The sequence below is a fragment of the Staurois parvus genome, unplaced genomic scaffold (assembly GCF_062004578.1).
Source record: "Staurois parvus isolate SC_StPar_1 unplaced genomic scaffold, SC_StPar_1.0 ptg000694l, whole genome shotgun sequence".
Taxonomy (NCBI): domain Eukaryota; kingdom Metazoa; phylum Chordata; class Amphibia; order Anura; family Ranidae; genus Staurois; species Staurois parvus.
The window spans coordinates 5,433,254-5,447,265 of record NW_028318490.1 but is presented as its reverse complement, the minus strand read 5'-3'; positions in this window follow the sequence as shown (position 1 = coordinate 5,447,265).

Sequence of the window (14,012 nt, the reverse complement as noted above, 5' to 3'; positions counted from 1 at the left end):
TACTCTGGAAATTGCTAAGATATTGGGGCATGATCACAGAACCATCAAAAGTTTTGTTCCAAATAGTCAACAGGATCGCAAGAAACGTGTTGAGAAAAAAAAGACGCAAATTAATTGCCAAAGATTTGAGAAGAATGAAGCTACCAGGAACCCATTATCCGCTAGCGCTATCATATTCCAGAACTGAAACCTACATGGAGTGCCCAGAAGTACGAAGTGTTCAGGGCTCACAGACATGGCCAAGGTAGGGAGGGCTGAAACCTGACCACCACTGAACAAGACACACAGGTTGAAATGCCAAGACTAGGCCAAGAAATATCTGAAGACAGATTTTTCAAAGGTTTTATGGACTGATGAGATGAGAGCGACTCTTAACGGACCAGATGGATGGGCCTGTGGCTGGGTCAGTAATGGGCACAGAGCTCAACTTCAACTCCGAAGCCAGCAAGGTGGGGTACTGGTATTATCAAAGATGAGATAGTTGGACTTTTTTAGGTTGAAGATGGACTCAAAAGCAGCTCCTGAACCTACTGCCAGTTTTTAGAAGGCACTTTCTTCAAGCAGTGGCACAGGAAAAAGTCTGCATCTTTCAAGAAGACCATGCAGGACAATGCATAGATATCATGGATCAAAGTACTCCACTGTGTGGCTAGCCAGCAAAGGTCGTAAAGATGAAAGAATATTGACATGGCTCCCTTCTTCGTCTGAACTAAACCCTATTGAGAATTTGTGGGTCCTTCTTAAACAGCAGATTTACAGTGAAGAAAAATGGTACAAATCTCTGAACAATGTCTGGGAGGCTGTGGGTGCTGCTGCACAAAAAGTTGATTGTTGAGAGATCAAGAGACTGACAAACTCCATGAATGGAAGGCTTATGATTGTTATTGAAAAGAAGGATGGCTATACTGGTTACTGTTTTTGTTTTGTTTTTTAATGTCAGAAATGTTTATTTATTATTCTCACTTTAACATATAAAAATAAACAGGTGAGATTGGAAAATTTTTGTTTTTCATTTAGGTGTCCGTGTATGAACCAGCGGTAATAGATCGCTGCTCAGTTCTCCGGCGTTCTCGGAGAACACTGTTCTCCTGTGAATGCAGTTTATGAAGCAGTTCTCCGAACGAAGGGAGAACGGTCTCCAAACGCTGGAGAACAGTCTACAAACTCTGAAAAACGGCTCATTTTACTATAATCTCTCGAGATTATAGTAAAAGATCAGTTTACTAAACAGAGGTAAACTATCTCTGCTTAGTTTTCGGTCCCTCTGATTCTCCAGCTCTGGGCTGGAGAATCTGGAGGGAGAACACAGATCTCCAGAGAAGGGCTGACATGATCTCCTGAGTGTCATAAACTGTGAATGACCAGAGAATAGCTGAGATCCGTTGAATCGCAGCTATTCTCTGTGTCATAAAAGGACACCATAGTTGCATAATTCTGCACACTAATAGTTGCCCAATAACTGTGCACACATAAACATTCTCCTAAGAAAGCCAAAACCTCACTTTTACTTTCTTAAATATGCAGGTTTGAGGTTTATTAACATTTTGGACTGACCGAGAGCACTGTAGTTGTTCATTAATGTAATTAATCCTCTAAAATACAACTTGCCTAATTGTGCACGCCATGTAGTTCATTGACACTTCCTACATCTTTCAAACAGAAGGCCTGTTATAGCAGGGCTGAAAGCTGTAAGCTGTGCCTGCAGGAGCCTGACATTGCATCTGCTATCTGCTGATGATACTAGATGATTTTATGTGACATCACAGACAAGTGCCTGGTTTGAATGCAAGAGGTGGATTGGTGGGGACCAGAGCACAGAACAGGTAACACTGCTGAACCCTGTGCTCTGTCCTGCATACTGCTGTCCCCTGTACACTGCCCTACATACTAGTAACCCCTCTACACTGTCTTACATACGGACCCCTGTACTCTGTCCTACAAACAACTGACCTCTGCACTCTGCCCTGCTTAGTAATGACCTCTGTAGTCTGCCCTGCTTACTAATGACCTCTGTAGTCTGCCCTGCTTACTAATGACCTCTGTAGTCTGCCCTACATACTACTGACCCCTATATACTGCCGACTCCTGTAGCCTGCCCTACATACTTATTCCTGCACACTACTGACCCCAAAACTCTGCCCTACACACCATTGACCCCTGTATACTGCCCTATATACTGCTGATCCCTGCTCTCTGCCCTATATAATACTGACCCCTGTACTCTGCCTTACATAATGGCTCCCGTGTTTTGCCATACACACTACTGATCCCTGTAGACTGCCCTATATACTCCTGACCCTGCCTTCTGCATTATTTAATCCTGACCCTGTACACCATGCTAAGGACTACTGAGCCTGCTGAGATAGTCCTGACCCCTGCACTCTGCATTACTTTCTCCCACTGACAGTCATTTTTCCTTCCTACTACTGACCAATAATGCTAGGCATTTTCCTCACAGTGACGTTTTTTCCCACTGACCAAAAACGCCAGGAATTTTCCTGACCACCAACAGCATGTGTTTTTCTCCTACTGACCAATGATGCTGGGCATTTTATTCTCCCATTGGTCACCCACTCCAGGCCATTTTTTCCTTTCTACCAACCAGCCATTTAAGGGGCACTGTTACATAATTTTAACTGTTGCAATATGTTACATACTCTTGATCAAAGTTTTTCCTTGTTTCAATCACTGCTAGTTACTAAGTAGCCTGCCAATAGTACAAGGACTTTGGCATATGTGTGCGGTTCAACCATGCCACTCCTATCTCCTGAGGCCCATCAGCACGCTAACTTTCCAGATATGCAGTGATCAGGGGCGGACTGACAATTTGGGAACTCGGGCACTGCCCGAGGGCCCGGGGTCAGTAGGGGGCCCCACGAGATGCCCCTGGTACCTTTCTTAGGCTTTTTTGGGTGTGCTTTGATTGTGGGCAAGGACACAGGGGCCCCATGATCCCCTATTGCCCGGGGCCCCCATGAGTTGTCAGTCCGCCCCTGGCAGTGACCTTTTGATTTCAAGAAATAACATTGCATGGGACCCGCAAATAACAGATCATTGAGCAAAGCACATGTCTCCCTAGGCTTATTAGCATCTGAAGCATATACAAGATTTTCCAGTACAGACTTCAGGACAGCAGATCTTGCATAAACATGTTTTGAGCTTTGGTGTGCCCTGCCAGAAAAGACAGTAAACACGGCACTGAAATGTACTCGTGTCTGATTGCAAGGCAGTCTATAATAAGACACAATACTAAGAAAGATAGTCTTGCCCAGGTTGTTGTTTACCAATCAGAAAAAACTTTAAAGGCTTAGGCCACCTTTTGCTAAAAGTAGTGAATGCAGCAACATTGATGTAATGATGTGCCTGCAGAGCATTGCACCCCGACAAGCGAGTCATTGGTGTGTGTACAGACTCTTGCAATGTTTTCCTCCAGCCTCATGTCTGTATGAAGATACATGCCTGATGGAGAAAGTTTGGCTTGAACTACAGAATGGGGAGAGAAAGAAGGGTCCGCTTGCACACTCTGTATGGCGTTTCTGCTGCGGTGGCAGACAGGACATGTGTGAACTTTCCCAGATGTGGAACACATGGCTGTGGGGGCAGAGCCATACACAGACATGCTAAATTCAAATGAGCACAGGTGAAGGGGGGTATGGCAATTAGGTTTCAGGTATGTACAAATGAGCACAGGTGAAGGGGGGTATGGCAATTAGGTTTCAGGTATGTACAAATGAGCACAGGTGAAGGGGGGTATGGCAATTAGGTTTCAGGTATGTACAAATGAGCACATGTGAAGGGGGGTATGGCAATTAGGTTTCAGGTATGTACAAATGAGCACATGTGAAGGGGGGTATGGCAATTAGGTTTCAGGTATGTACAAATGAGCACATGTGAAGGAGGGTATGGCAATTAGGTTTCAGGTATGTACAAATGAGCACAGGTGAAGGGGGGTATGGCAATTAGGTTTCAGGTATGTACAGTGAAGGAAATAAGTATTTGATCCCCTGCTGATTTTGAATGTTTGGCCATTCACAAAGAAATGAGCAGTACTTTAAAATATGATGAATCGTTACTTTGTAAATGTTAATACTTAGATCATCAGAAATCGTGTATGACCTCCATAAAGGTAGTGAAAACACTACAGCCATGAATGGATGAAAATTCAGCAGGTTCAAAAGGTACAGGCTGAATTTCGATCCATGTATGGGCACCCTGGTTGTACAGAAGTCGATCGACCAATAGACTTGTGTACAACCAGACTGCCAGGTTTTTCCCAAACGATGAGTGCCGTTGGATAGAGCGGTCTTTCTCAACCAGGGTGCCTACAGGCTTTTTCAGAGGTTCCTTGGCAACATGCTTAACCCCTTCATGTCGGCGCCTCCCGGCCCTTTAAGAGTTTCAGAAGCTGGAGGGCGGGGTTTAGGGATCATATGACCGCCGTGATGCGTCGTCATGGCGGTCACATGATCGGGAAAGGTCCCGATCGAAAGAGGAGACTAGGAACTTTCCATGAGTACCGGACATGTGTGCTGGGAGTACGCAGGGCACGCGCTCTCAGCACATATGGGTTTTTTTATTAGAACGCAAATGTGCAGCCGCTCGGCTTCTAGGCCCAGACACTGGGAGGCCGCACATTTGTGTGCGGCTGGTGTAAAGAGGTTAAAAAGTGCCCAAAAATTGTATACAAGCCAGCAAGTAGACCAAGCCTGCCTTTTAATTACACAAAGCCATAGGTTTTCATTGTGCACTTTTACAACCTGCCAGCATCCTAACAACCAATTACATCATTAGTTGATAAGGAGGACGGCTGCACAGCATCCCCTGCCCCTCTTTGTCAGCAGTGGAGTCACATTAGCTGAGTGAGGGAGAGGAACTGAGGGAGAAACACCGGAATACTAGTCAGTACCAGTTTGCAAAGGAATATTTGCTTTGGAAGAAAAATCACCTCTAACGTTGGGTGTCCTATACGTGTGGATGTTGCTGCGTTATGTAAAACTATTAGATTCATTTTTTTAACATTTTAGAATGGGGTGCTTGAGATTGTCCATAATTTTAAAGGGTGCCTTGACTGGAAAAAGATTGAGAAACATTGGGATAGAGCCGGCATCACTGATCATTGTATTCTGATGGCGGGGAAGGCTCTCAAAGAATGTGTAGACAGGGGAACCTAATCATTTTGATGAATGCATGGACTGACTTGGGCAGGCCATAGACGGGGAGAAAACCAGACGTTTTTGTTTTTTTTTTTTAAATGAAAAAACGGTCGTTCAGTTGGCCGAAGTTACCACCATTGTTAAAAACAAATCGGCTGATTTTCCTCCCGTCTACGGCCGGCAAATATAATAGCGGTGTTCCTGCAGAGAGCTCCGCTATTATATTTGACATTTAAAAGTATAGCAAAGTTGCAACATTGTATCTACAGTCAGGTCCATAAATATTGGGACATCGACACAATTCTAACATTTTTGGCTCTATACACCACCACAATGGATTTGAAATGAAACAAACAAGATGTGCTTTAACTGCAGACTGTCAGCTTTAATTTGAGGGTATTTACATCCAAATCAGGTGAACGGTGTAGGAATTACAACAGTTTGCATATGTGCCTCCCACTTGTTAAGGGACCAAAAGTAATGGGACAGAACAGGGGCGGACTGACAACTCATGGGGCCCCTGGGCAATAGGGGATCATGGGGCCCCTGTGTCCTTGCCCACACTCAAACCACACCCAAAAAAGCCTATAAAAGGTACCAGGGGCATTTCATGGGGCCCCCTACTGACCCGGGCCCTCGGGCAGTGCCCGAGTGTCCGAATGGTCAGTCCGCCCCGGGACAGAATAATAATCATAAATCAAACTTTCACTTTTTAATACTTGGTTGCAAATCCTTTGCAGTCAATTACAGCCTGAAGTCTGGAACACATAGACATCACCAGATGCTGGGTTACATCCCTGGTGATGCTCTGCCAGGCCTCTACTGCAACTGTCTTCAGTTCCTGCTTGTTCTTGGGGCATTTTCTCTTCAGTTTTGTCTTCAGCAAGTGAAATGCATGCTCAATCGGATTCAGGTCAGGTGATTGACTTGGCCATTGCATAACATTCCACTTCATTCCCTTAAAAAACTCTTTGGTTGCTTTTGCAGTCTGCTTTGGGTCATTGTCCATCTGCACTGTGAAGCGGCGTCCAATGAGTTCTGAAGCATTTGGCTGAATATGAGCAAATAATATTGCCCGAAACACTTCAGAATTCATCCTGCTGCTTTTGTCAGCAGTCACATCATCAATAAATACAAGAGAACCAGTTCCTTTGGCAGCCATACATGCCCACGTCATAACACTACCACCACCATGCTTCACTGATGAGGTGGTATGCTTAGGATCATGAGCAGTTCCTTTCCTTCTCCATACTCTTCTCTTCCCATCACTCTGGTACAAGTTGATCTTGGTCTCATCTGTCCATAGGATGTTGTTCCAGAACTGTGAAGGCTTTTTTAGATGTCGTTTGGCAAACTCTAATCTGGCCTTCCTGTTTTTGAGGCTCACCAATGGTTTACATCTTGTGGTGAACCCTCTGTATTCACTCTGGTGAAGTCTTCTCTTGATTGTTGACTTTGACACACATACACCTACCTCCTGGAGAGTGTTCTTGATCTGGCCAACTGTTGTGAAGGGTGTTTTCTTCACCAGGGAAAGAATTCTTCGGTCATCCACCACATTTGTTTCCCGTGGTCTTCCGGGTCTTTTGGTGTTGCTGAGCTCACCAGTGCGTTCCTTCTTTTTAAGAATGTTCCAAACAGTTGTTTTTGCTATCTCTCTGATGGGTTTATTTTGTTTTTTCAGCCTAATGATGGCTTGCTTCACTGATAGTGACAGCTCTTTGGATCTCATCTTGAGAGTTGACAGCAACAGATTCCAAATGCAAATAGCACACTTGAAATGAACTCTGGACCTTTTATCTGCTCATTGTAATTGGGATAATGAGGAAATAACACACACCTGGCCATGGAACAGCTGAGAAGCCAATTGTCCCATTACTTTTGGTCCCTTAACAAGTGGGAGGCACATATGCAAACTGTTGTAATTCCTACACCGTTCACCTGATTTGGATGTAAATACCCTCAAATTAAAGCTAACAGTCTGCAGTTAAAGCACATCTTATTCGTTTCATTTCAAATCCATTGTGGTGGTGTATAGAGCCAAAAATGTTAGAATTGTGTCAATGTCCCAATATTTATGGACCTGACTGTATTTGTATCCATTTCGGATACAGATGTTTCTATTTGGATACAATGGGGCATGGGGGGGGAGACCTGTGATGGTGACATGGGGGGGGGGGGGGGGGAGACCTGTGATGGTGACATGGGGGGGGGAGACCTGTGGTGACATGGGGTCGGGGGAGACCTGTGATGGTGACATGGGGGGGGGGAACCTGTGATGGTGACATGGGGGGATGGGGGGGGAGGAGACCTGTGTTGGTGACATGGGGGGGGGGGTGGGAGACCTGTGATGGTGACATGGGGGGAGGAGACCTGTGATGGTGACATGGGGGGGGGGAAGACCTGTGATGGTGACATGGGGGGGAAACCTGTGATGGTGACATGGGGGGGGGGGGGGGAGACCTGTGATGGTGACATGGGGGGGGGAACTTGTGCCGGTGACGTGAGGGGGGATCTTGTGCCGGTGACGTGAGGGGGGATCTTGTGCCGGTGACGTGAGGAGGGAACTTGTGCCGGTGACGTGAGGGGGGATCTTGTGCCGGTGACGTGAGGGGGGAACTTGTGCCGGTGACGTTAGGGGGGAACTTGTGCCGGTGACGTGAAGGGGGAACTTGTGCCGGTGACGTGAGGGGGGATCTTGTGCCGGTGACGTGAGGGGGGAACTTGTGCCGGTGACGTGAAGGGGGAACTTGTGCCGGTGACGTTAGGGGGGAATTTGTGCCGGTGACGTGAAGGGGGAACTTGTGCTGGTGACGTGAGGGGGGATCTTGTGCCCGTGACGTGAGCGGGGATCTGTGCCCGTGACGTGAGCGGGGACTTGTACCGGTGACGTGAGCGGGGACTTGTACCGGTGACGTAAGGGAGGACATGTGCAGGTGACGTGAGGGAGGACATGTGCCGGTGACGTGAGCGGGTACTTGTGCCGAAGACGTGAGGGAGGAACTTGTGCCAGTGACAAAGGAGGGAGACCTGTGCCAGTGATGTGAACGGGGACCTGTGCCGATGATGTGGGGGTGGGGGGAGAGACCTGTGATGGTGATATTGGTCAAAACCAGTACCTAAGACATGAGGGGGTGCCTGTGCCGGTGACATGAGGGGGGGACCTGTGCCAGTGATGTGAAGGGAGACCTGTGACGGGTGTGGGGAAACCTGTGATGGTGACATGACATGGGGGGGGGGGGGGGAGACCTGTGATGGTGACATGGGAGGGGAGACCTGTGATGGTGACATGGGGGGGGAGACCTGTGATGGTGACATGGGGGGGGCCCTGTGATGCTGACAAGGGGGGGAGACCTGTGATGGTGACATGGGGGGAGGGGAGACCTGTGATGGTGACATGGGGGGGGAGACCTGCGATGGTGACATGGGGGGGGGAGACCTGCGATGGTGACATGGGGGGAGAGACCTGCGATGGTGACATGGGGGGGGGGGGGGAGACCTGTGATGGTGACATGGGGGGGTGGAGACCTGTGATGGTGACATGGGGGGAGGAGACCTGTGATGGTGACATGGGGGGGGGGACCTGTGATGGTGACATGGGGGGGAGGAGACCTGTGATGGTGACATGGGGGGGAGGAGACCTGTGATGGTGACATGGGGGGGAGACCTGTGATGGTGACATGGGGGGGGGGACCTGTGATGGTGACATGGGGGGGGACCTGTGATGGTGACATGGGGGGGGGGGGGAGACCTGTGATGGTGACATGGGGGGGGGGGGGAGACCTGTGATGGTGACATGGGGGGGGGAGACCTGTGGTGACATGGGGTCGGGGGAGACCTGTGATGGTGACATGGGGGGGGGGAACCTGTGATGGTGACATGGGGGGATGGGGGGGGAGGAGACCTGTGTTGGTGACATGGGGGGGGGGGGGGGTGGGAGACCTGTGATGGTGACATGGGGGGAGGAGACCTGTGATGGTGACATGGGGGGGGGGAAGACCTGTGATGGTGACATGGGGGGGAAACCTGTGATGGTGACATGGGGGGGGGGGGGAGACCTGTGATGGTGACATGGGGGGGGTGGAGACCTGTGATGGTGGCATGGGGGGGTGGAGACCTGTGATGGTGACATGGGGGGATGGGGGGGGAGGAGACCTGTGTTGGTGACATGGGGGGGGGGGTTGGGAGACCTGTGATGGTGACATGGGGGGGGGGGGAGACCTGTGATGGTGACATGGGGGGGGGGGGGGGAGACCTGTGATGGTGACATGGGGGGGGGGGACCTGTGATGGTGACATGGGGGGGAGGAGACCTGTGATGGTGACATGGGGGGGAGGAGACCTGTGATGGTGACATGGGGGGGAGACCTGTGATGGTGACATGGGGGGGGGGACCTGTGATGGTGACATGGGGGGGGACCTGTGATGGTGACATGGGGGGGGGGGGGAGACCTGTGATGGTGACATGGGGGGGGGGGGGGAGACCTGTGATGGTGACATGGGGGGGGGGGGAGACCTGTGGTGACATGGGGTCGGGGGAGACCTGTGATGGTGACATGGGGGGGGGAACCTGTGATGGTGACATGGGGGGATGGGGGGGGAGGAGACCTGTGTTGGTGACATGGGGGGGGGGGGGGTGGGAGACCTGTGATGGTGACATGGGGGGAGGAGACCTGTGATGGTGACATGGGGGGGGGGAAGACCTGTGATGGTGACATGGGGGGGAAACCTGTGATGGTGACATGGGGGGGGGGGGGAGACCTGTGATGGTGACATGGGGGGGTGGAGACCTGTGATGGTGGCATGGGGGGGTGGAGACCTGTGATGGTGACATGGGGGGATGGGGGGGGAGGAGACCTGTGTTGGTGACATGGGGGGGGGGGGTTGGGAGACCTGTGATGGTGACATGGGGGGGGGGGGGAGACCTGTGATGGTGACATGGGGGGGGGGGAGACCTGTGATGGTGACATGGGGGGGACCCAGCAATGAATGGAGACACCTGTTTAGGTGATATGGAGGATAACTCTCCTGAAGGCAGCCCAGTGACTAGGCCGGTACACAGGACGTCTATTTCTATAGTCATACCGGGGAGGAGGCGGCAGGCAATGGCTGGGAGTGGAGGGGGCTGTGAACGAGGTTTTGTACAAACACAAATCCTTCTCTCAGCCCGCTGCACTCTTCGTGGAATTCGTCGGGAACGGCATAAGAGCCAACATGGCTGCGCGTCCCCGCAGAGACGGCTTATCCTGCAAGTCACAAGCCTGCCGACTGAAATAATTCTAAGGACACGCAGTCTCCAGGCAGGAGCCATGACGAGTCATTAATACACAGAACACTGGCCGAGCAGGCAGAGACCAAATCACAGCAGTCACACCGCTCTGCCCTCCATCTACCTCAGTTCTCCCTCCTCCGTCTATGGACACGCCTTGTGTACAGTGAATCCCCCTCCTCTGATCACAGGACCCTCCGATTGGAGCACAAAATGGCGGCGGCGTGTGGTGTGAAATGGCGGTATCCTCGTGTCCTACTTCATATACTGACCTGTAAAACCATCCCTAAAACTCGCAGTATGACAGTCTACACAGCACATGTTCTGTACATTCCTCCTGGGCATGTTATATAATAAAGCTATGTCCGTCTTTGGGAACATTTTCCTGAGGTTGCAGTTTACGTTTGTTGGTGGGGGCCGGAGACAGCAGCATACATGTTCTGAATGATAATGGTGTATCTGTAGGCAGCTGCCTCTGGTACAAACCTTCCATTCAGAGCCTCCAGGTACTGTGCTGAGTGTCTTCCGACGCTGTGAGTGTTCGGTCTCATTCATATAGGTGTACTTGGCGTACGCCTGTGTCAGGGCCTTGTTTGCCCACATGGGCATGCACAGATGTTCTGTGAAAACAGACCTATTCACATCAATGTGGATGCAGCAGCTGCTACCAGTTTGACAGCCATGCAGGGTCCATCCTCAAACAGGCAGCGTGCGTTTGGGGCCATGCACCCATGTGGCTGTCCAATCGGGAGCAACAGCTGTGTCCCAATTGACATGAAAGGTACTACCTGTATGGGGATGCATCTATTAATGCCCATGTGGGCAGACATGGCCCTTGCACAGGCAGTGCCAGATTTATAAGGGGGAACTGCCTGGGGCCCCCTCCATACAAAAATAATATAAAACAATATTAACCACTTGCCCTCCAGAGGATTTTCCCCTTTCCTGACCAGGCCATTCTTTGCGTTACAGCACTGCATTAATTTAACTGACAATTGCACAGTCATGCAACGCTGCACCCAAATTAAATTTACGTCCTTTTTCCCCCCACAAATAGAGCTTTCTTTTGGTGGTATTTGATCGCCTGTACGTTTTTTATTTTTTGCACTATAAAAAAAAAAGTCTGACAATTTTGAGAAAAAAACTATTTTTTTTACTTTTTGCTATTAAACATATCCAGTAAAAAAATGTTAAAAATCTAATTTCGTCAAAAATTTAGGCCAAAATGTATTCTGCTACATGTCTTTGCTAACACAAAATCCCAATACGTGTAAATTAATTGGTTTACGTGAAAGTTATAGTGTTTACAAATGGCAGTATATATACACTGTGGGACTGCGGAGGACATTCTGACACTGGGGGGAACTGAGTTGGTGTCACTGACATCCACAGTGACACCAATACAGTGATAAGTGCTAAAAAAAAAAGCAATGACACTGTACTATGGCACTGGGCAGGAAGGGTTAACATGAGGGGTGATCAAAGGGTTAACTGTGTGCAGGGAGTGTTTTACTTGGAGGTCTTGTGTTGGTGCCTCACTGTAAGCACACTGCTCTGGATGGCTGTGCACGAGCTGACATGACATTGTCATTCAAAGTGCAACAGCGCTGAAAATTGGCCTGGGCAGGAAGGGGGTGAAAGTGCCCGGTATAATAATGATTAACTGCTTCCCGACCGCCCTATAGCAGAAATATTGGTACAGGGCAGCACAGGTGCGCAAAATCACGTATATATACGTGATTTTGCATTTCCGGGTAGGGGGCGTGGCTGTCAATCACCGGTCCTGGCCGCTAATTACTCACCAGCACCCCGTGATTTCCGACGATCACCGACGGAGAGGAGGACTATTAGTAAACAAAACAGTCCTCCTCCCCGTGATCGTTGTAAATCACCGGGCGCCGGCGAGTAATTACCAGCAGGGATCCGGTGATTGACAGCCGTGTCACCTACCCGGAAATGCAAAATCTCAAATATATATGTGATTTTGCGCATCCGTGCCTCCCTGTAGCAATATTTTTGCTATAGGGTGATCGGGAAGCGGTTAATCATTATTATACAGGGCACTTTCACCCCCTTCCTGCCAAGGCCAATCTTCAGTTTTTAGCGCTGTTGCATTTTGAATGACAATTGCGCGGTTATGCAACACTGTACCTGTATGAAATTTTTATAATTTTTTTCACATAACTAGAGCTTTCTTTTGGTGGTAGTTAACCACTTGCCCTCCAGAGAATTACCCACCTTCCTGACCAGGCCATTTTATATACTGTGCTGCATTACTTTATCTGACAATTGCGCGGTCATGCAATGCTGCACCAAAATTAAATTTACATCCTTTTTTCCCACAAATAGAGCTTTCTTTCAGTGGTATTTGATCACCTCTGCGTTTTTTATTTATTGCGCTATAAACAAAAAAAAAGACCAAAAATTTTGAAAAAAACCCCCAGTATATAACCAGTAAAATAATTTAAAAAATCTAATTTTGTCATAAATTTAGGCCAAAATGTATTCTGCTATTTTGCTAAAACAAAATCCCAATACGTGTAAATAATTGGTTTACGTGAAAGTTATAGCATCTACAAATGGCGTTATATATACTGGGATTTTTTTATTTTTTTTTTAATAATGGTGGCGATCAGCAACTTATAGTGGGACTGTGCCGGGCATTCTGACACTGGGGGGAACTGAATTATGCAGGCCATAGACGGGGAGAAAAACGGCCGATTTTTCTTTAAAAAACGAAAAATCGGTCGTTCAAGCGGCCGACGTTACCACCAATGGTAAAAAAAATCGGCTGATTTTCATCCCGTCTACAGCCGGCAAAAAGTGTCCCTGCAGAGAGCTCTGCTATTTCTTTGACAGTTCTTTGACAGTTCCTTGACATTTACAGATGTTGCAACAATGTATCTATTTGTATCCATTTAGGATACAAATGTTTTTATTCGGAAACAAACAGATACAATGTTGCAACCTCTGTAAATGTCAAGGAACTGTCAAAGAAATAGCAGAGCTCTCTGCAGGGACACTTTTTGCCGGACTGGAATTCCTCTTATTTTTCATCCTTCTTCTTCTTCTCCTTCTTCATCATCATCCTCTTCTTCTTCTTCATCATCATCCTCTTCTTCTTCATCATCATCATCTTCTTCTTCATCATCATCATCTTTTTCTTCATCATCATCCTCTTCTTCTTTTTCTTCATCATCATCATCCTCTTGTTCTTCTTCTTCACCATCATCATCCTCTTCTTCTTCTTCTTCTTCTTCTTCTACTTCTTCTTCATCATCATCCTCTTCTTCCTCTTCTTCATCATCATCCTCTTCTTCTTCTTCTTCCTCTTCTTCATCATCATCCTCTTCTTCTTCTTCTTCTTTTTCTTCATCATCCTCTTCTTCATCATCATCCTCCTCCTCTTCTTCTTCTTCTTCTTCATCATCCTCCTCCTCTTCTTCTTCTTTTTCTTCATCATCATCATCATCCTCTTCTTCTTCTTTGTCATCATCATCCTCCTCTTCTTCTTCTTCTACTTCTTCATCGTCATCCTCTTCTTCATCATCATCATCCTCTTCTTCTTCTTCATCATCATCATCATCATCC